Source organism: Ranitomeya imitator, chromosome 2 (assembly GCF_032444005.1).
Source record: "Ranitomeya imitator isolate aRanImi1 chromosome 2, aRanImi1.pri, whole genome shotgun sequence".
NCBI lineage: Eukaryota > Metazoa > Chordata > Amphibia > Anura > Dendrobatidae > Ranitomeya > Ranitomeya imitator.
Genome location: NC_091283.1, coordinates 460,386,360 through 460,408,606, shown reverse-complemented (window position 1 = coordinate 460,408,606; position 22,247 = coordinate 460,386,360).

The window sequence follows — 22,247 nt, the reverse complement described above, 5'->3', positions numbered from 1 at the left end:
AATATATTAATGACAATTCTGTTATGAAAAAAGGTGCTGATTTACAGATGTAATATACCAGTAGGAGGCAGTGTACTATATAGTATAATAGATATTACAGCAAGGTAGTATGGACTGCAAGCCTTATATGTAACAGTAAAATATAAGCAACACCTAGCATGCAGTTGTTGTGGCAGGAAGCCGCTGCCTCTTCTGTTCTGCATGTTAGTCCATAGTGTCTTCAGGAGCCAAAGGCCTGACCGCTCCCACCTTCTATCTTTAAGTTCCCACCAAAATTATTTGTTCTTAGACTTTCTAATATACATTCTAATTTTTAGACAATGCAGACATAGTCTACAGTGACACAGTCTTAAAATGCGTCAAATTGATCAAAATGGGTCTTGGTGGTTGATAATTCTGACTAATTTTAAAGGAAACCTATCTCATGATTCATGCTGCCCAAACCACAGCCGCGTGAATCGGAGCCTGGCTGCACCATTGCAGCGAGGTCTAACTCTATGGCATTTCAGAGACTGTAGAGACTGTAAACTTTGAAGATCTGGCTGGGTGCCATAGCCGGAGATGGCACTATTCCGACCCTTCCAGTCCTAGAAGTGATTGATAGGTATCTACCATAGCTCTGTCAGTCACCCACAACGGTTTGCGGAAAAGCCAGCCGGGAAGGAGCCGGACTATTCTCGTCCCCAGCTATGGACTTCGGACAGATCTTCTAACTGTATTTACTATGAAACATAGCATTTCAGAGAAAATATACCTAACTGCAATTGTGCAGCCAGGCTCTGATTCATGCTGCCCATGGTTTGGGCAGGATAAAGCAGGTGACAGCTTCCCTTTAATACTGTCTAGTCTGTGTTTTCCCACCTGCTAGCTGGCATACTCTGTGGCAGAAATGTGCCCACTACTCGGACAACCCCTTCCCAATCTGTAAAATAATAACACATACTCAACTCCGGTGCCGACGCTGATCCATCGATGTTGGCACTGGCTCTCCCGAGCGGCCAATCAACTCTTCACTTTTCTCTCCTACAGATGAATAGCATATATCTGGAGGAAATTAGAGAACAGTAGCCCTTTAAGCCATACCCTTGTTTTGATAAACCACGTCCATTTTTAGCGAGGTCACGCCACCTAGGTGGACCCGTCATGAAAATTGTCTAAGGCACATGATAAAAATGGTGCAAGTCAATAAGACAGTTTTTTGGCTCCTTTAGCTTGATAAATATGCCATTTTGTTTTCCAATTTCTTACTAGTTTCAGAATAAAAGCTGAGAGCTGAGTGTTTCTTACAGCTCTGACCAGTCTAGACAATCCTCTGTGAGCTCCTGTGGACTCCAGGCTGATGCATTTCAGGTCTCATTCGGACATTCATGAGTTTTCTTGTACATAAAAACAAAGATTGTTATTCATTAGTGTTTTGGATAGGATTTTCATCAGTGTTTGCTCAGTGTATCAGTTTTTACCATCATTGTTTTGTCAGTGAAAATCCAAAAATATAACGACAAAGCTTCTCATATCCATTATAATGTCAGTCACAGACAGCACACGGCCTATACGCTGATGCCATCTGTAATTTTGATCCCCGACTTGCATCAAAAACGTGCATGTTACAGTGATTTTTTGCAGAACAGCCCCATAAATGGGTATGTGTTCTATCCATGAAAATAACAGATAACACATGTGCGTTACTCACTTTGGATTCTCTGACGCCTACTTCCCGCCACATTTCAACTAGACTTGTCCAGCGATGCTTAATGCATCTAGTCGGTATGTGACCACATGTATGCAAATCACATAAACATCAGAGAATCTTAGCAGTGCATGATTTGAGGATTCACACGTCTGTGGTCACATAGAGTGACCACAGACTTGTAGCCCAGGGTCGCACCACCCCTTTAAACCTCTATGGGTAACAATACAACATCCTTTACCTGACAGCCAAAAGTTTGAAACTGATAAGAAATTCTTCTACTACTTGAGCCCCTACAAAATTTGTTGTAAGACCTGCTCTGTTTAGTTTTGTCAGGTCAGTGGGTGAATGAACTTTAAGGTGACAGCCACTTTCCTGAGTCACAAATCCATTGAGAGTAGTTGTCACCCGTTTGCCAACTGCTGAAGTTTGGCCATACAAAACATCACTCAGGAGGCAAGAATGAGGACAGGACAAGCCTAAGGGTATAACATATATCTGCCCATGAATCATCATGTACTTTGTACAGATTTCAAATATCTTTTTAATAATATATTTACCCTAAGTCATTACTGTACAATTTCCACTAGACCTGTCCTTAGATCATCAATATATCCTTGTGTTGCACAATTCCTTCTATTCTTACCTTCAATGACTAGGACCCTCGTACCATGATAAAAACATGTTGTCAACTGCCAACCCCCTCACATTCACGCTCTACAATTACCCACACTCCATGTGATTTACCCAGTGTACATGCGCATGGAAACGTTCGGTCAAACAGGATATGGAATAAATCTATGCATTTAAAACCAAATAATAATGACTTCTAATGGGACAGACAGCTCCAGTTTTCTAGGCTTTTTTCCAGATATAAACAATCAGTTATTAACATAGGAGACATTGAATGTTGCGCTATGATACTGAATTTATAAAGTTCCAAAAACTTCAATAAAGTTCTCGCTGCAAAGACGTTATAGTACAGGTGCCCATATACCTAAGGGCAAAGTGGACTATTTCAGCAGGACCATGTGGAGACCTCCTACCTCTCCTCCGACAGCTGATGTCAGAGGAAAGAAGGATCGGACATGTTTTCTCTGACAGCTGCTGACTTCCCTTTCCAGACTCAGAACTTATTCATGCTCTGCAGCCCATGTGTAGGCAGGATAGGGGAGAAATATATCATGTGGCAGACCACTGTTATGATGTACGAACACCTTAAAGGGAATCTGTCACAGGTTTTTTTCCACCTAATCTGAGACCATCACAATGTAGAAACAGATACTCTGACTCCAGTGATGCATCAGTTACTGAGCTGCTTGCGTAATTTTGATAATCTCCTGCTGATAAAAGTGATTTTATCACTAAAGGACTAGTAAACCTTCTGCTTGGTAATCAAGGAGCTCTGTATAAACCCGCCCCCACCACTGATTGGTAGCTTTCTGTGTACACTGAGCATAGGCAAAAAGCAGCCAATCAGAAGTGTTTGGGCGGGGTTGTGCAGAGCTCAGCATTTAGAGAACTCCTAAATCTGCAGCAAATAAAACAGTGATTTTTGTCAAAATGATAGCAAAGCAGCCCAGTAAGTGGCACAGTGGAACCAGTATATCTGCCCCTACATCAGATGGGATAGCAGTAACATGGTGACAGATTTCCTTAAAGTCTATAAGCAAGAGTAGTAAATTTCAGAAAACTTCTAAGCACAGTAAAATGTATATACGTAATGAACAAGTGTATGATGTATATAAAAAGTAATTATAACCCACCTCAAATCAGAAATATAATAATATGGAAAGTAGGGTGTGATACATCCAGAATGAGACTCGCACGAACTAGAAGCACAAGTAGAGAAAAGGCAAAAATAAATAAAAGCTATAGAAGGGAAAGATATTTTCCACCCAAATGTATTTTAAAAAATCAAGGGATTTTTTGATATATCAAAAAGTAGAGATAAAATATAGGACACTCCTCATAAAAACAGGACAGAAAAACAGTACTTTTTCTATTTTATATAATAGAGTGGCATCTGGTGGAGCAATCCACTGCCTAACAACCAGTGTCCTACATAGGATTGTCAGGCGGCTTGTCCCCAATAGCTAGTCTTTTTCAGATCTCTTTAAGGGTAAGTTCACTCAATGTTTGTTTCAGATGGGTTTGGAGTGGGTGCGCTCTTAGACATGTCTGAAAAAGCACTTTAAAAAAACACTCAAAACAATGAAAAAATTCAGGTTATGTCTAAAAAAAAAAAGACTTGCTGTTCATACGTTCAGGTATTTGAGCGACTTTTAACCACTCCAGGTTTCCAAAGACGCCCAGTTGTTAAAATAGGTGAGCTGACCATTCTTCAGGAGTTTTCCACACTGAAGACGCTCCACACTTTAGTCAATGGGAAAAACACCCCGAAGATGCCTGGGTGTCTTTTTGAACATTTTTTTTCTCTTCAAAAACCACTAGTGGTTTCATCATTATTGAATGGAGTTTAGAAATGCATTCGGAAACCACCAAAAGATGCCCCAAAAACGCTGGGAAAAAAATACTAGAAAAAACTGCCAGTGATCAAAAACATCAAAGAAATTGTTACGCCCACAGGGCATGGGGAAATATAGTGGACTCACTAGACCACTGATGGAGCAGTGGCAGCTGTATACCCGATACACAAGAGACAGGAGAATGGCTTCAAAATGCAAAGGTATTTAATTAAATGAAGTTTTAAACAAACAGAAAGAGGTGCCTGAGAGAAGAACCCTCTGGACCACAACACTGAACCACGTAGTGGAGCACCAGGCAAGGTGTACCCCTATACAGGGATTCCCCCGTCACAACACCAGATGGCCTAAATGCCGCAGTACCCGGACCAGAGGGACGACCCATACAGACCATATAAACAAGACGGTGGAATTCAAGCTCTATCCGTGAAGAGGATCCTGGAAGCTCTGTGTAGTTTCGGAAAGGCTGATCCAGCCGGCAGCAATATCAGGATAGTTCTGCGAGGAGCAGCTCAGTCAGCCTGGAGTGGAAACCGGGGAGTCCAGAAGGATCCAGAATAGGGAACTGCCAGCGGAGGATACTGAGGAGACAGAGGGATTAGAAAACCAAAAGTAAACTACACTTTGCAGAGCAGAGCACAGCAGAGTGTGGACTGAGCAGAGTGCCATAAACAATAGAATGAACACATTGTCCAGGCACCTCCCATAATGGGAGGATGCCTTTTATGCACAGAGCATCATAGCACAGAGAGCCTTAATAGAGAACAGGTGTTCTGCTGTTTTAAGTATGTGCAGGAAGCGGGGCGCGCCTCCTAAGAGCATTTCCAGGAGACCTGCCAAGAGGATGCAGGTTCTTAGCAGAGAAAGGAGCCGCTGATCGTCTGGAGCCACGGACAGGGTGAGTAGTACCAGTGGAGCTGTGTGAAAGGTGCCGGTCTCCCTTCACAGCAGAGACCGAACCTGCAGCTGAGGGCATGATAGTACCCTCCCCCTTACGCCCCCCCTTCCTCAAACCTGCCAGGAACTTTCTAAGAAGGACCGGGGCATTAATGTTCTCCTCAGGCTCCCAAGACCTCTCCTCAGGACCATATCCCTTCCAATCAACCAGAAAGAGCGACCTGCCCCCTCTTTTCTTCATGGCCAATATGTCCTTCACCTCATAGACATCCTCGGAACAGACAGGAGGAGGAAAATTACCTGGATCCTGGGTAAAGCGACTGAGAACAACTGGCTTCAGCAGGGAGACATGAAAGGAGTTATGGATCCGTAAGGAGGCAGGCAACTTCAAACGATAGCACACATCATTGATCCGGTGGAGCACTTCAAAGGGACCGATGAAACGAGGAGCCAGCTTATAAGAAGGGACCTTAAGACGGATGTGCCTAGAAGACAGCCATACCTTATCTCCTGGTTGAAAAGGTGGTGGATCCAGACGTCTCTTATCCGCATGCTTCTTGGTTTGAACCGATGCCTTCACCAGAGAGGTCCTGGTCTCAGTCCAAATCTTTGTGAAGTCCTTGGCCAGGGAGTCAGCTGCAGGATTGCCGGAGGCAAGAAGCAATGGAGTCGGGATCCTAGGATGCTGTCCATAAGCAATGAAAAACGGGGAGTTAGAGGAAGACTCACCAACATGATTGTTGTAAGAAAACTCCGCCCACGGCAGCAGGTCAGCCCAGTTGCTGTGGTGACCATTCACGAAGTGTCGCAAATAGTGGGTGATGACTTGATTCACTTTCTCCACTTGGCCATTAGATTGTGGGTGATAGGCCGAGGAGAAGTCCAGGATGACCTCCAACAGCTTACAGAGGGACCGCCAGAATCGGGAGACGAATTGAACTCCTCTGTCGGAGACAATGTGCAGTGGAAGTCCGTGAAGCCGAAGGACATGCAGAATGAAGAGCTCCGCAAGTTTAGGAGCAGAAGGGAGACCAGATAGCGGAGTGAAGTGTCCCATCTTGGAGAACCTGTCCACAACAACCCAGATTACTGTACAACCAGATGATGCTGGCAGATCTGTGATGAAGTCCATGGCAATGTGTTGCCAGGGAGCAGACGGAATCGGTAGCGGGAGGAGGCGACCGGCTGGCAGTTTCTTGGGTGTTTTATTACGAGCACAGGAGGGACAGGCTGCAACGAAGTCCAAAACATCTTGGCGCAAGGTGGGCCACCAGTAGTGTCGAGATATTAATTGTAAAGTCTTCTTTTGACCGGCGTGTCCGGCAAGCTTAGAAGAATGACCCCAGTGTAGAACTCTCCTCTTGTCTCTTTCAGTTACAAGGGTCTTACCGGGAGGGGGCTGCGATAGCCTGACTGGAGCCACCGTGATCATCTTGGACGGTTCAATGATATGCTGAGGCTCCTCTTCAAGGTCGTCAGACAGGAAGGACCTGGAAAGCGCATCAGCTTTAATATTTTTTTCTGCTGGACGGAAATGGAGAGAGAAATTGAACCGAGCAAAAAATAATGACCAACGAGCCTGGCGAGGGTTGAGTCTTTGAGCAGACTGAAGATAGGACAGATTTTTATGATCAGTGTAGATGATGACTGGATGAACTGCGCCTTCAAGCAGATATCGCCATTCCTCTAAGGCGAGCTTAATTGCCAGTAACTCTCTATCCCCAATCGAGTAGTTACGTTCACAGGGAAAGAGGTGCCTGAGAGAAGAAACCTCTGGACCACAACACTGAACCACATAGTGGAGCACCGGGCAAGGTGTACACCTATACAGGGATTCCCCCGTCACAACACCAGATGGCCTAAATGCCGCAGTACCCGGACCAGAGGGACGACCCGTACAGACCATATAAACAAGACAGTGGAATTCAAGCTCTATCCGTGAAGAGGATCCTGGAAGCTCTGTGTAGTTTCGGAAAGGCTGATCCAGCCGGCAGCAATATCAGGATAGTTCTGCGAGGAGCAGCTCAGTCAGCCTGGAGTGGAAACCGGGGAGTCCAGAAGGATCCAGAATAGGGAACTGCCAGCGGAGGATACTGAGGAGACAGAGGGATTAGAAAACCAAAAGTAAACTACACTTTGCAGAGCAGAGCACAGCACAGCAGAGTGTGGACTGAGCAGAGTGCCATAAACAATAGAATGAACACATTGTCCAGGCACCTCCCATAATGGGAGGATGCCTTTTATGCACAGAGCATCATAGCACAGAGAGCCTTAATAGAGAACAGGTGTTCTGCTGTTTTAAGTATGTGCAGGAAGCGGGGCGCGCCTCCTAAGAGCATTTCCAGGAGACCTGCCAAGAGGATGCAGGTTCTTAGCAGAGAAAGGAGCCGCTGATCGTCTGGAGCCACGGACAGGGTGAGTAGTACCAGTGGAGCTGTGTGAAAGGTGTCGGTCTCCCTTCACAGCAGAGACCGAACCTGCAGCTGAGGGCATGATAGAAATGTTCAGGAAATTGACAAAAAATTCTAAAAGATACTTCAGGTCTACAAAACCCCAGGGAAAAGGATAGTTCCCTCATATGTTTTACTCTTGAAAAACAGAAGTTTGGGGCTACCTGAAAAATACATATCTTAGGGCCCCCATAGAGATTAGAGAAATCACGAGAGCCTGCCGAAATCAGTGTTCGGCCAACCAGCTAATGTGTATGGGGGATCGACCCAACATCATATGTTGGATCGTTTTGTTCTACACAGAGATGAGCCACTGGCAGAGGAGTCCAGGAAGGCTCAGCAGACCCCAGTGATCCGGTGTTTGATCTAAACAGGATCTCCAAAATCACAAAGGTTTAATAAGAGCCTACATTTTATATACATCAGAATTAGATGTGTGGTAGTTCCACAGTAATAATAGCTATTTCAGGCACAGAGCCATTACTTAGACTTATCCTGTCATCTGTTACGTGCAACTGTTTATAGACAAAGCTACATATGTTCTCCAGACTGTAGATCACAGGGCCGTGCCTTATTGGATCAAAGCTTGTGCATTGTGTTATATCCAGACATCTTGTCACACACCAACTCCATTTATTTTTGTCACCAATTTCTAAGCTTGCTTCATCTGCAAGGACACAGGGTCTTGAGATTACTCCACGCTACCATCCATCAGACGGTCATTGCTTTTAACGAGAATAGTAAAGAGTAGTTGCTGGATGTAACCAATATTGTAGACGACAACCGGGTGATCTTGTTTTTTTCTGTATACCAATTATGCAATATGAAGGCTGACATGCTTTATGAGCGGACTTCCTGAGAGATCCAGTTCTTGGCCAAAAGCAAGGAGAATATAAAGAGGAGTAGATAACCCTACAGGTCAGCTGGGTCCTCAGTGTACTATGCAAACCAAGGAAGAATTGACACTGGGATGAAATTCAGTCTTAAAATGGATTTTTGTGTACTTGGTACATTTCGATATATGTAGCCATCTCCTGGCAAATTGCAGTTCCAAAGGAAACATGACATTAAAGCAATTTCCAGACTTTTGATTCAATTCATTCAATGTAAATGCCATAGAATAAACGGAACATATAGCACAGAAACAGGTAAAGAAAAAAAAAGCAGAGTATATAAAATGTATAAATGTTGAGTACATTACAGCATGTCCCCGAGCTGCATAGTAATGGGATGTAATTACCCCCTTCACTGCCACAGAGTGACGTCACCATGTTAGCCATGACCTGCAGATATCGCTGTCACGCAAGTATGTCACTCCAGAGACATAAGGCCTCTACCCCTGATCACTGCACCATGTGTATATAATTTATACATGTGTAAATATATATGTGCACTGCAAAGAAAAAGCTGCTTGTTGTATTTTGGGTGCGTGATCCAGGACCCCCCAAGAAAAAAAATCAGCCTTTCAATCCCATGTTTCCAATTCTGCTCCAACGAACCTTGGAATCTGCTAGCGGAGACCGCCGGCAAATAACCAGCCATTGAATAGGTTATTTCAAGTCCCCTTGTGGCTGGAACAGGTGAGCGTCACCTTTGCTCTGGCTGACATCATTTTACTTACTGCTTCCCTGCATGATTTTGATTTGACGATGCTACACCCCTCGCCTTCACCCTTCTTTACCCCATTTCCTCGCATGTAACGTTTTTTGCAATTCCCAAATAAAATACGCTCTTGCCCATAAGTGCAATCCAGGCACACGACCACTGCAACAGTCTAATAAATGAGTAAAGAAAAAGATCTATCTGGAAAAAAAAAAAAAAAAACTTCTTTTGTAAAAACTGTCAACAGCACAAAACTTTTTTATATATTGTTGTTTGTAGTTTTTTTTGTACTTAAAGAAAACTAAAAAAAATATTGAGAAAAAAAGGGGTGAAGAGGACCATAAACCCGTACATGTGTCTGTGTGTTTGCCTAATATTACAATTTCTTAAATGACTCTGGTTAATTGTGTGTTTATGCTGAATTGGATCCATGCCATCTTGCTCTGGTGTAAGAAAAAAAAAAAGAAATAAAAAAAGATAATTTAAAGAATAAACAAGTGAAATAAAACCTCCCGGATTCTCCATGTGGATGTGTATTTGTTCCACCTTGTTCTATCACGTATAACATTTTTGTTACCTGTTTTCACTGACTGCATACATGCTAATAAAGGTTTAAAGACCCAACACTGGACAGAGAACAACAGGAGCATAAATGCATATGACCGATGTGCCACAATTCTGTTGTGAACTTACAATACAATGCATCAAAAAGCTTGTTTCTATGCCCCCCAGCAAATAGAAGCAGGCAGCCTGGGAATTTGTCCCGTAATACTTGTGTCATGACTCAGTTGTTGGGTGACCCGGGACCAGGGGCTCCTTCCCTGTCCCTAACACTGAGGGGCGCCCTAGCTCGCCCTATTCCCCGAGATACTTCTGAAGGTGAAGGTACTGGGGCCTCAACCCTTGCCTTAGCTCCAGAATCCGCCATCAGTCTGTTCTCTTCCCCCACCCAGGGAAGAGGGGAGCTGCCGTGTACCGCAGTACACCAACCCAATGAACAAGGCAACACGAACAAGGGTAAACAAAAATACCAGGCATACAAATATTCACTCACATAACAGATGAATACACCGAGGAGTGGAGGACGGGGAACAACCAAAGTAAGAGGAGGGAAGGTAATTATTGCATTTACAAACCACGCGACAGTCACAGATACTGTAACTCCTCCAAACTCCTCATACAACCACCAAAACACCTCTCCTCCAAGCCATGCAGCATAAGCTAGCTCTGACTATGTGTTTCAATCAAGACCCAGATTATAAAGGGCATAGGAGTGGTTAAAGGAGCTTAGCTGAGAAGTCAGAATCCCAGAGTTCCCAACATGGCCGATTAACCCCTGGTCTGCCAGCATTATAACTTGGCCACCCATGTATTACAATGATGCTCAAACCCACCTAAGCGGCTCTATGCATTGACTCCAAAATACGGGAGGTAGATAACTCCATGTCTTCTATGTGAATGGGGGTGTCTTCTATGTAATTTATTCTCAAGATGTGTTCTAGATTAGTTTTGGGTAAAATATATCTACATAAAAAGTTGTGATAATTGCATAATTTTTTTTGAAAAGGCTATAAGTCTGCAGTCTCTCTATGTGACTGCAAACTGGTGAATCCTCACAGTACATGCATTGTGCCCTGTCAGGGTTCTCCAGTGCAGGCGCCAGGAGTGAGAGGTCATGTCACCACAAATATTCAATTTGCATATTTGCGGCTACATTCCGACTAGACGTGCCTAGCAATAAGCAAGGCTATGCGTGTCTATTCGGTACGTGACCACATGTATGCAAATCACATACTTGCGGTTACATGCACAATGCTCTCGGCAGCGTAGAATCCTCACAGCATGCAGTCACTATGTCGCCTGAGTCCGGAAAGCCCCTTAATGTTAAACTGGAGGGGTCTGAATCACAGGAGCCTCCAGTCGTACATTAAAGCACTACTCCTGCGGGGGGTTTTAAATTTACCACTAAAATAGTGTCACTAATCTAAGTCCCATCCCTCTAGTCTTATGCTTTCCTGCCGCCGGCGTTATCTGTTATAGGCGCTGATCTGGTTGGTCTTTTACAGGTTGTAAACTCTTGAATCGCTCCAGTGTTTGCTGGACGATGCAGAAGTCACTATTCCATGTAAGTTTATGAGAGCCAGAACAAGGCTCTCATAGACTTATAATGAGAGCTTGTGACTGGTACCTCTGATTTCCGGTCAGTCAGAAGTTACGGCCATAAGTTGACAGATCGGTATCAGAGTGGTGCGGGGAACAAAGAAGACAATCCCTGTTCATATGGACACTCTGTGGACTCCGTACTGCTGTGTCTAGTGGTGCAGCTCAACCACACTAAGCTTGGCTTACTTGTGTACTGTGTACAGTACTATTTGTGGGACATCTACCACACCCAAGATTCCAGTATCACTGGTTTCATCCTGTGTAATCAGTCTGTTGAAGAAGTCCTGTTGGTTTCCATGGCACATCATTAATAGAGCCTAAGGGCATTCGACTCGTTCTGACTTCTGAAAAGGTGTAAGCAGCTGGGGAACCCAGCGAGCGGATACCTTATGCATGTGAAGATGGTCTTGCATGATTTTTTTCCACCGACCCCATACTAATCTTGACATTTTGGGCTAGGTGGCAAATGGTTACGCAGCAATTTTACAAAATGGTGACCTCCGCTTGCTGGATGGTGTGTTCATCAATAGCAGAGTGGGGTCGCCTTTGAGTTGGAGCTGTTTGCACCGAAGTCCGGCCACATTTGAATTGACAATGACAGTTCTTGACTACATGATATGATGGGGAATCATCACCATAAACCTCTTTCATCTCATCGAATGTCTCCTTTGATGTGTGGCCTATTAAGTAAAGGAACTTGATGACTGCTCTTAATTCCACTGGTTCCATTTCAAACCTCACATCACTTCAGCACATGTAAAATCAAGACCGTTATCAGTTCTGAGTTGCAAATTGGCATGTAACCTAAAGAGACTTATATCATTGCACATGTGCAGTTTCAGCATCCTGTGATAAATATAAGTGGGTCAGGGGAAATCTTTAATGAACACCCCTCATAACTTTTTCTTGAAGGTCTCCTGCAAGAAATCAAACCACTAAAACAATCAGCATTTCCTCAGCTGGAGCTCTCTGTCCATCTTCAACCAGCGGAGGCTAACTAGTCTCAAGTACTTATACCATTCTTTGTTACTATAAAGTCTTTTAGTTTTAGATAAGGCAAAGAGCCTATTTACTCAGGTAAAGTCTTCTGTAAAGTACATAACTGGTAGATACCACTCAGGTTGGCTTACCTGATCTGTAGGCAGCAGTACCTGTTTCTTCTTGACAGTCCTTGGTACTTTACTCGGTTTACCAAGTGTATCATAGGTCAGCATCACTGGTCTTCTCAATTCTTGTATCAAAACCCTCCTGCTGGGTTGTTCAACTGATACTACGGATTCTTCGGTTACAGAGGTTTCTTTCTCCGCATTCATTTCCAGTACTTCCTCCAATGTCCTTGGAACTACATCCATAGGTTCTTGTTCTTCTGTCGAATCATCCGTTTCTGTACAGTTTGGTGATTCTTCTATTCCTAGGTCTCTATTGTTATCTTCAGCAACTGGTGCTTGTCAGGTCTGAAATGAACTTCGGTTGTGTTTCTTGGTACAAACTCTGGAGCTTCAGGGCTTAGTTCACTTTCATGAGGATGGTAGGTATCACTTCTTGTCGGTATGCCAAGTACAAAAGTATGGTCTTCTTCACTTAAATTCTCAAAGACTGTGGCAGTCTCTTAGCTGATCTTGCTCGATGTTGATCGACTTCCGGGATGTCTTCTGGTGGGAGGTAATTGCAGAGTTGTAGCAAATTCCGATGTACTATTCTTGTTTTATTGTCTCCCGTTTCCAGTCTGATTTCAGAAACTGGGCTGTCGTCAGACTTTATCTTAATGACCACATACACCTTGTCTTCCCAGTTGTACGAATGAAGTTTTCCTGGACCACATTTCTCACGTACGTTTTAGACTAGCACATGACTTCCAAGAGTCAATTTCTCTACATGACATTTTTGATTATAGTATGCTTTGCCCTTCCTTGACCATTTTTAATGCTATGCTGTATGCTTCTGACATGCATTCCTGAAATTTCTGAACATATTCAAGATACATCTTGAAAGTCTCTGAAACTGGAGTATTGAACATTATATCGATTGGTAGCCTTGGAGATCGACCAAAGAGGTAGAATGGTGAATAACCCATTGCTTCAATTGTAGGCATGCATCACTTTTGAGACAGAACTCTTCCAATCCTTCTTCTCATCGGCTGTCAAAGTTCTCAACATAGACCGTAACGTATGGTTAAATTGTTCAACTTGTCCATTGCCTTCGGGAATGATTGGGTGTTGTGTGAGATCTCTGGATCATGCAGTATTTCCTTCACTTGGCAAAGAGCTGGTTCTCAAATTCTCTTCCCTGGTCATGGTGTAATCTCTTTGGGAACCAAAACGTCAGAATGAAGTAGTTGAAGATCTTCTCAACCATTTTCTTACCAGTCTGATTTGTAGTAGGATATGCTTGAGCAAAATGGGTAAAATGGTCCAGCACCACTATGATGTATTCAAATACACCCTTGTGTTAGGTGTCGAGATCCCACCTCTGCAGAGGGGAAATCTCAAACCATCTCCGCTGTGGTCTCCCATTCTTCTCCAGCCGCAGTGGAGTCTGCTCAGCAGAGACGTCGGTCCCAGCGTCTAGCTCAGGCTGATACTGGACGACTGGTTACTGCTGCCTTTCCAGCTTCTGCCATTGTAGCCAGTACTGGGCAGCGGTGAGCAGACATGTTTGGGGCTCAGTCCTGCTATTCCCTTTCTGAGCATGCCCAGGGCAAGATCTCTCGTTGAAGATCAAGGGTCACATGCTTAGATACTGCAGCAAATCCCATTGGTCCTTTAGGAAGGTCCTGAAGGTGTTCTTCTGTGGCTGACTCCCATTGGTCCTTCTAGGAAGGTCCGGTTCTTGCTGCAGCTATAAAAGGTTTGCATGGCCGCACGGCCATACGCTAGTGTACATTTGGAATCGTGTGTGTGTTGATGAGTGCAAGTCGTTCTTTAAAATCCTCTCCCTTGTGTATGACTGTTCGCAAAAGGTGGATGCTTGCTGTCTAGCGCCTGACTAAGCTGTCAACATAAAGACACACGATACAGCGTCTATTGCTGTAACCGCCAGTGCGGCGCCATGCGCTTATATAGCGCTTTCCTATCCCATGTCTGGGTGGTTAGTGGCGTCCGCCAAGGCGGCACAGCACGCACTCTTGTGCTTTAAGTTATATTTTCTGTTACTTTGACACCCCAGTTGCGGTGTTGAGCACAAGTGGTCTGAACGTACTCTAATCCTGTGTCTTGGGATAGAGTCCTGAGACTCCTTGCTTGCGCTCTTGGTGCGGTACCGCGGCCCTGTGACGCAACAGGGTTTGCTTCCTTCACACAGGGTGAAGTTAACCCATGTGTGTATCCACATTGTACCGCCATATAGTCCGTCATTAGTCAGCAGCAGGTTCCATCTCTGCAGGGTGGACCCCGGGCTGCGAACGCACCTTATACCATCTCTCTTATAATTTAGTGCATTCCGCTAGCCCTAACATTACACTAGCGCCAGGGTCTGGCTAGTAATGACGGACAAACAGCAATCCTTGCTGTACATCCAGCAGCTGGAGAGTAGGTTGGCGGCTCTCAAGCGCACAACCTCAGCTGTGGATGTAACCGCAGTTGCTGTTCAGGCTCCTAGCGTGGCTGCAGCAACCTTGTTCACTGCCACCCTTGTTCCGAATCTATCTCGCCTCCCGCTGCTAGAAAAATTTTCTGGTGATAGTAAGTCTTGTAGGGGTATCGTGAGTCAGTGCTCTATACATCTCGAGCTTCTGGCCGCACGTTTCCCCACAGAGTGGGCTAAGGTTGGATTTATTGTGTCTCTCCTGTCGGACAGGGCGTTGGAGTGGGCTACGCCACTGTGGGAGCGTGGCGATCATGTGGTGCAGAGTGCTTCGTTGTTCCTGAGCACTCTGAAACAGGTCTTTTTAGGACCTCGTGTCACCCATGATACGGCGCTCCAACTGTTGGCATTGACTCAGGGCTCGTCCTTGGTCAGCCATTTTGCCGTCCACTTTCGCACCCTAGCTTCTGAGTTGGAGTGGTCGGATAAAGCGCTTATTCCGATATTTGGAGGGGGCTGGCTGACCACGTGAAGGACGCTCTGGCCACTAGGGAGATTCCCGCCACACTGGAGGAGTTAATAGCAGTGTCCACTCGTATTGACCTCCGTTTTCACGAGCGGAGGTTAGAGCGAGCCCAGTGTAGGCAGAGGTTTCGGCTGGCTCCCACCTTCGCCAAACCTTTGGAATCTTCAGTCCAGGCCTCTGAGTCGCATGAAGCCATGGAAGTGTCACGAGCGGGATCTAAGTCCCGGACCGCTCATGCACTCCAGGTTTGTCATGTTTGCCAGCAGTCAAGACATCTTGCCACCAGATGTCCCTAGCGGTCGAGAAAACGTTAGCGTCTAGTGAAACCATACAAAGAGACTGCGTATCTTGAACCAAATTTTTATTAAAGTACAAAAACTATTGCCTTAAAACCATTTAAACATACATACGGTAGTTAAAATCTGGTAGCCAAAAAGAGGGCGCTCAAATTGTGAGCCAAACAAATACATGTGGCACCACTACTGAGAAACCAGCTTTACAAAAACATAATAGTATCCATATTAACATGTTCTCAAAACAGCCATAGTACTACGTGGGAGTTAGAAAGCAGATACTACAAATGCCTGATACAGGACATTAAGCCATAGTGGCATACCCAGCTCTCCCTACTCATTCATAGTTGTAACAACATATGTAAATCAAAGTACTTACAGGAGTGTTAGGTGCCTTGCTGGTACTCAGGAGATGGTGCCACAGCCCCTACGCGCGTTTCGGCAGCGTGCCTTCGTCAGGGGAAGGTTAGCGTCTAGTGGTAGTAGGTGGAGGTACACTAGACACGGCGACATTTGCCTCCAAATTGTCCTTTAAGGGGACAATTACTATAGGCCCATTTTCCCACTCAGTAGAGCTCTGTATGGATTCTGGGGCGGAGGGCAATTTTATGTCATCTGCCTTCGCCCAACGTCACGCAAGTCCCCTGGTAATGTTAGCTCAACCAGTGACCATACAAGTGGTAAATGGGTCAACACTGCCCTGACGGATAACACACCAGACCATCCCTTTCACTCTGTCCATGTCGCCATCTCGTCAGGAGATTATATCTCTTCTCGTCATTCCTGAGGAAATTGACGAGGTCATGTTAGGGATGCCTTGGCTACGGGACCATTCTCCTCATATTGAGTGGTCCACAGGCAGAATTTTGGGATGGGGTGAATCTTGTGGGGGTAGATGTCAGAGGGAATGTGTTCAGGTTGCTACTATTGAGGTACCCGCAGATCTATCCTCTTTCCCCAAGCAATATTGGCCCAATGTGGATGTGTTCTCCAAAAGAGCTGCGGAGACCCTTCCGCCTCACCGCCCCTATGACTGTCCTATTGCCATCTTGCCTGGTGCTGAGCCTCCCCGGGGTCGAGTTTATCTGTTATCTCTCCTGGAGATGGAGGCAATGTCATAGTACTGTTATGATGTGGTGATTAAGGAGCGACATGCGTCTAGCTCTGAGCAGGTGGCAACTATACTGACCGCAGTCCCTAAGCTCAACACAACACTAGAAGTAGCCGTGGAATGCTCCTAACTCTGCCTAGGCATCTCGTCACAGCCTAAGAGCTAACTACCCCTAAAGATAGAAGCAGGAAAACTATCTTGCCTCAGAGAAAATCCCCAAAGGATAGATTAGCCCCCCACAAATAATGACTGTGAGAGGAGAAGGAAATGACATACGTAGTATGAAACAAGATTTAGCACAGGAGGCCATTTCTAGCTAGATAGAAAATAGTACAGGACAGAACGCTGTGCGGTCAGTTATAAAAACTAGAAAAAGTCCACCGCAGAGAAATGCAAAAATCTCCACACCTGACTAAAGGTGTGGAGGGCAAACTCTGCTGCCCAGAGCTTCCAGCTTAGCTGAATAGATCCATATTGAAAAGCTGGACAAATGAACAAAAACAAAGAAAGTGCTGAACAACAAGTCCACAACAAGAGAAACGCAAAAGGACAAGTAAGGACTTAGCTTTGATGAACTGGTCAGAGTGTCAGGAAAGTCCTAAGAGCAATGACTCCAGGCAGGAACAATTGACAACTGGCATTGAATGAGGGATAAGGCCAGACTAATATAGCCGAGCCAGAAAGACGATCAGTGAAAACAGCTGCTGAAGCTAAAACCAAGAAGCAGCCATACCACTCAAAACCACAAGAGGGAGCCAAAGAGCAGAACTCAGAAAAAATTCTACATACAACCACCGGAGGGAGCCCAATAGCGGAATTCACAACAGTACCCCCCCTTAAGGAGGGGTCACCGAACCCTCACCAGAGCCCCCAAGCCGATCAGGATGAGCCAAATGAAAAGCACGAACCAAATCGGCGGCATGAACATCGGAGGCAACAACCCAAGAATTATCCTCCTGGCCATAACCCTTCCACTTGACAAGATACTGAAGCGTCCGCCTCGAAAAATGAGAATCCCAAATTTTCTCAACCACTTATTCCAACTCCCCCTCAACCAACACCGGGGCAGGAGGATCAACAGATGGAACAACGGGCACCACATATCTCCGCAACAAAGATCTATGGAAAACATTGTGGATGGCAAAAGAGGCTGGAAGGGCCAAACGAAAAGACACAGGATTGATAATCTCAGAAATCTTATAAGGACCAATAAACCGAGGCTTGAACTTAGGGGAAGAAACCTTCATAGGAACATGACGAGAGGACAACCAAACCAAATCCCCCACACGAAGCCGAGGACCAACACACCGACGGCGGTTAGCAAAATGCTGAGCCTTTTCCTGGGACAACGTCAAATTGTCTACCACATGAGTCAAAATCTGCTGTAACCTGTCCATCACAGAATCAACACCAGGACAGTCAGAAGGCTCAACCTGCCCTGAAGAAAAACGAGGATGGAAACCAAAATTACAAAAGAAAGGCGAAACCAAAGTAGCCGAACTGGCCCGATTATTAAGGGCAAACTCGGCCAACAGCAAGAAAGTCACCCAATCATCCTGATCAGCAGACACAAAGCATCTCAAATAGGTTTCCAAGGTCTGATTAGTTCGCTCAGTTTGGCCATTGGTCTGAGGATGGAACGCAGAAGAAAATGACAAATCAATACCCATCCTAGCACAAAAGGCCCGCCAAAACCTGGAAACAAACTGGGAACCTCTGTCAGACACAATATTCTCCGGAATGCCATGCAAACGAACCACATGCTGAAAAAACAATGGAACCAAATCAGAGGAGGAAGGCAATTTAGGCAAAGGTACCAAATGGACCATTTTAGAGAACCGGTCACAAACCACCCAGATAACAGACATCCTCTGGGACACAGGAAGATCCGAAATAAAATCCATGGAAATATGCGTCCAAGGCCTCTCCGGGACGGGCAAAGGCAAAAGCAACCCACTAGTGTGGGAACAGCAAGGCTTGGCTCGGGCGCAAGTCCCACAGGACTGCACAAAAGCACGCACATCGCGCGACAAGGAAAGCCACCAAAAGGACCTAGCAACCAAATCTCTGGTATCAAAAATCCCAGGATGACCAGCCAACACTGAACAATGGACCTCAGAAATCACCTTACTCGTCCATCTATCAGGAACAAACAGCTTCCCCACAGGACAGCGGTCAGGCCTATCAGCCTGAAATTCCTGAAGCACCCGCCGCAAATCAGGGGAGATGGCAGAAAGAATCACCCCTTCCTTAAGAATGCCAACCGGCTCAAGGACTCCAGGAGAATCCGGCAAAAAACTACTAGAGAGGGCATCCGCCTTAACATTCTTAGATCCTGGAAGATATGAGACCACAAAATCAAAACGGGAGAAAAACAGGGACCACCGAGCCTGTCTAGGGTTCAGCCGCTTGGCCGACTCAAGGTAAATCAAATTCTTATGATCGGTCAAGACCACAATGCAGTGCTTGGCTCCCTCAAGCCAATGTTGCCACTCCTCAAATGCCCACTTCATAGCCAACAACTCCCGATTGCCGACATCATAATTGCGTTCCGCAGGCGAAAACTTTCGGGAAAAGAAGGCACATGGCTTCATCAAGGAACCATCAGAATTCCTCTGTGACAAAACGGCCCCTGCCCCAATCTCAGAAGCGTCAACCTCAACCTGAAAAGGAAGAGAAACATCCGGTTGACGCAACACAGGGGCAGAAGTAAATCGGCGTTTAAGCTCCTGAAAGGCCTCAACAGCCTCAGAGGACCAATTAGTCACATCAGCGCCATTCTTCGTCAAATCAGTCAAGGGTTTAACCACACTAGAGAAGTTGGCAATGAAACGGCGATAAAAATTAGCAAAGCCTAAAAATTTCTGAAGGCTCTTCACAGATGTGGGTTGAATCCAGTCATGAATAGCTTGGACCTTAACAGGATCCATTTCTATAGACGAAGGAGAAAAAATAAACCCCAAAAAAGAGACCTTCTGAACTCCAAATAGGCACTTAGACCCCTTCACAAATAGAGCATTATCACGAAGGATCTGGAATACCATCCTGACCTGCTTCACATGAGACTCCCAATCATCGGAAAAAATCAAAATATCATCCAAATACACAATCAAGAATTTGTCAAGATAATTGCGGAAAATATCATGCATGAAAGACTGGAACACAGATGGAGCATTAGAGAGCCCAAATGGCATCACAAGGTATTCAAAATGGCCTTCGGGCGTATTAAATGCAGTCTTCCATTCATCACCCTGTTTAATACGAACAAGATTATATGCCCCTCGAAGGTCAATCTTGGTAAACCAACTAGCCCCCTTAATCCTAGCAAACAAATCAGAGAGCAAAAGTAAAGGGTATTGGAATTTGACCGTGATCTTATTAAGAAGGCGATAATCAATACATGGTCTTAAGGAGCCATCCTTCTTGGCAACAAAAAAAAATCCTGCTCCCAATGGTGACGAAGACGGCCGAATATGCCCCTTCTCTAAAGACTCCTTAACATAGCTCCGCATGGCGGCATGCTCTGGCACAGACAGGTTGAAAAGTCGGCCCTTAGGGAACTTACAGCCAGGAATCAAGTCAATAGCACAATCACAGTCCCTATGTGGAGGAAGGGAACTGGACTTGGGCTCATCGAATACATCCTGGAAATCTAACTAAAATTCATGAACATCAGAAGAGGGGGAAGAGGAAATTGACATCAAAGGAACGTCACTATGTACCCCTTGACAACCCCAACTAGTCACAGACATTGATTTCCAATCCAGCACTGGATTGTGTACTTGTAACCATGGAAAACCCAGTACAACAACATCATGTAAATTATGCAACACCAGAAAACGGCAATCTTCCTGATGTGCAGGAGCCGTGTACATAGTCATCTGCGTCCAGTACTGAGGTTTATTCTTGGCCAATGGTGTAGCATCAATACCCCTCAAGGGTATGGGACTCGGCAAAGGCTGCAAAGAAAAAACACAGCGCCTAGCGAATTCTAAGTCCATTAAGTTCAGAGCAGTGCCTGAATCCACAAATGCCATGACAGAAAAAGATGACAATGAGCAAATCAGGGTCACAGACAGGAGAAACTTAGGCTGCACAATACTAATGGTAACAGATCTAGCGACCCTCTTAATACGCTTAGGGCAATCAGAAATAGTATGAGCAGAATCACCACAGTAAAAACACAGCCCATTCTGACGTCTGTATCCCCTCTGTTCCGCTCTAGTCAAAATCCTATCAAATTGCATGGGCTCAGGACTTTGCTCAGAGGACACTGCCATATGGTGCACCACTTTGCGTTCGTGCAGGTGCCGATCAATCTGAATGGCCAGAGACATAGATTCGCTCAAACCAACAGGCGTGGGAAACCCCACCATAACATCTTTAAGGGCTTCAGAAAGACCCTTTCTGAAAATTGCTGCCAGAGCGTCATCATTCCATTTAGTGAGCACAGACCATTTTCTAAATTTCTGGCAGTATAATTCTGCAGCTTCCTGACCCTGACACAGGGCCAACAGTGTTTTCTCAGCATGCTCTACAGAGTTAGGTTCGTCATGCAATAATCCGAGCGATTGAAAAAATGCATCTACATTAAGCAATGCCGGATTCCCTGACTCAAGTGAGAATGCCCAGTCCTGAGGGTCGCCACGCAGTAGAGAAATAACTATATTTACTTGCTGAATGGGGTCACCAGAGGAACGGGGTTTCAGAGCAAAAAACAATTTGCAGTTATTTTTAAAGTTCAAAAACTTAGATCTATCCCCGTAAAAAAAATCCGGAGTAGGAATTCTAGGCTCTAAGGCCGGGGTCTGAACCACATAATCTTGAATACTCTGTACTCTTGCAGCAAGCTGATCCACACGAGAAAACAAACCCTGAACATCCATGCCTGCATCCAAATGCGTCTAGCTCTGAGCAGGTGGCAACTATACTGACCGCAGTCCCTAAGCTCAACACAACACTAGAAGTAGCCGTGGAATCCTCCTAACTCTGCCTAGGCATCTCGTCACAGCCTAAGAGCTAACTACCCCTAAAGATAGAAGCAGGAAAACTATCTTGCCTCAGAGAAAATCCCCAAAGGATAGATTAGCCCCCCACAAATAATGACTGTGAGAGGAGAAGGAAATGACATACATAGTATGAAACAAGATTTAGCACAGGAGGCCACTTCTAGCTAGATAGAAAATAGTACAGGACAGAACGCTGTGCGGTCAGTTATAAAAACTAGAAAAAGTCCACCGCAGAGAAATGCAAAAATCTCCACACCTGACTAAAGGTGTGGAGGGCAAACTCTGCTGCCCAGAGCTTCCAGCTTAGCTGAATAGATCCATACTGAAAAGCTGGACAAATGAACAAAAACAAAGAAAGTGCTGAACAACAAGTCCACAACAAGAGAAACGCAAAAGGACAAGTAAGGACTTAGCTTTGATGAACTGGTCAGAGTGTCAGGAAAGTCCTAAGAGCAATGACTCCAGGCAGGAACAATTGACAACTGGCATTGAATGAGGGAT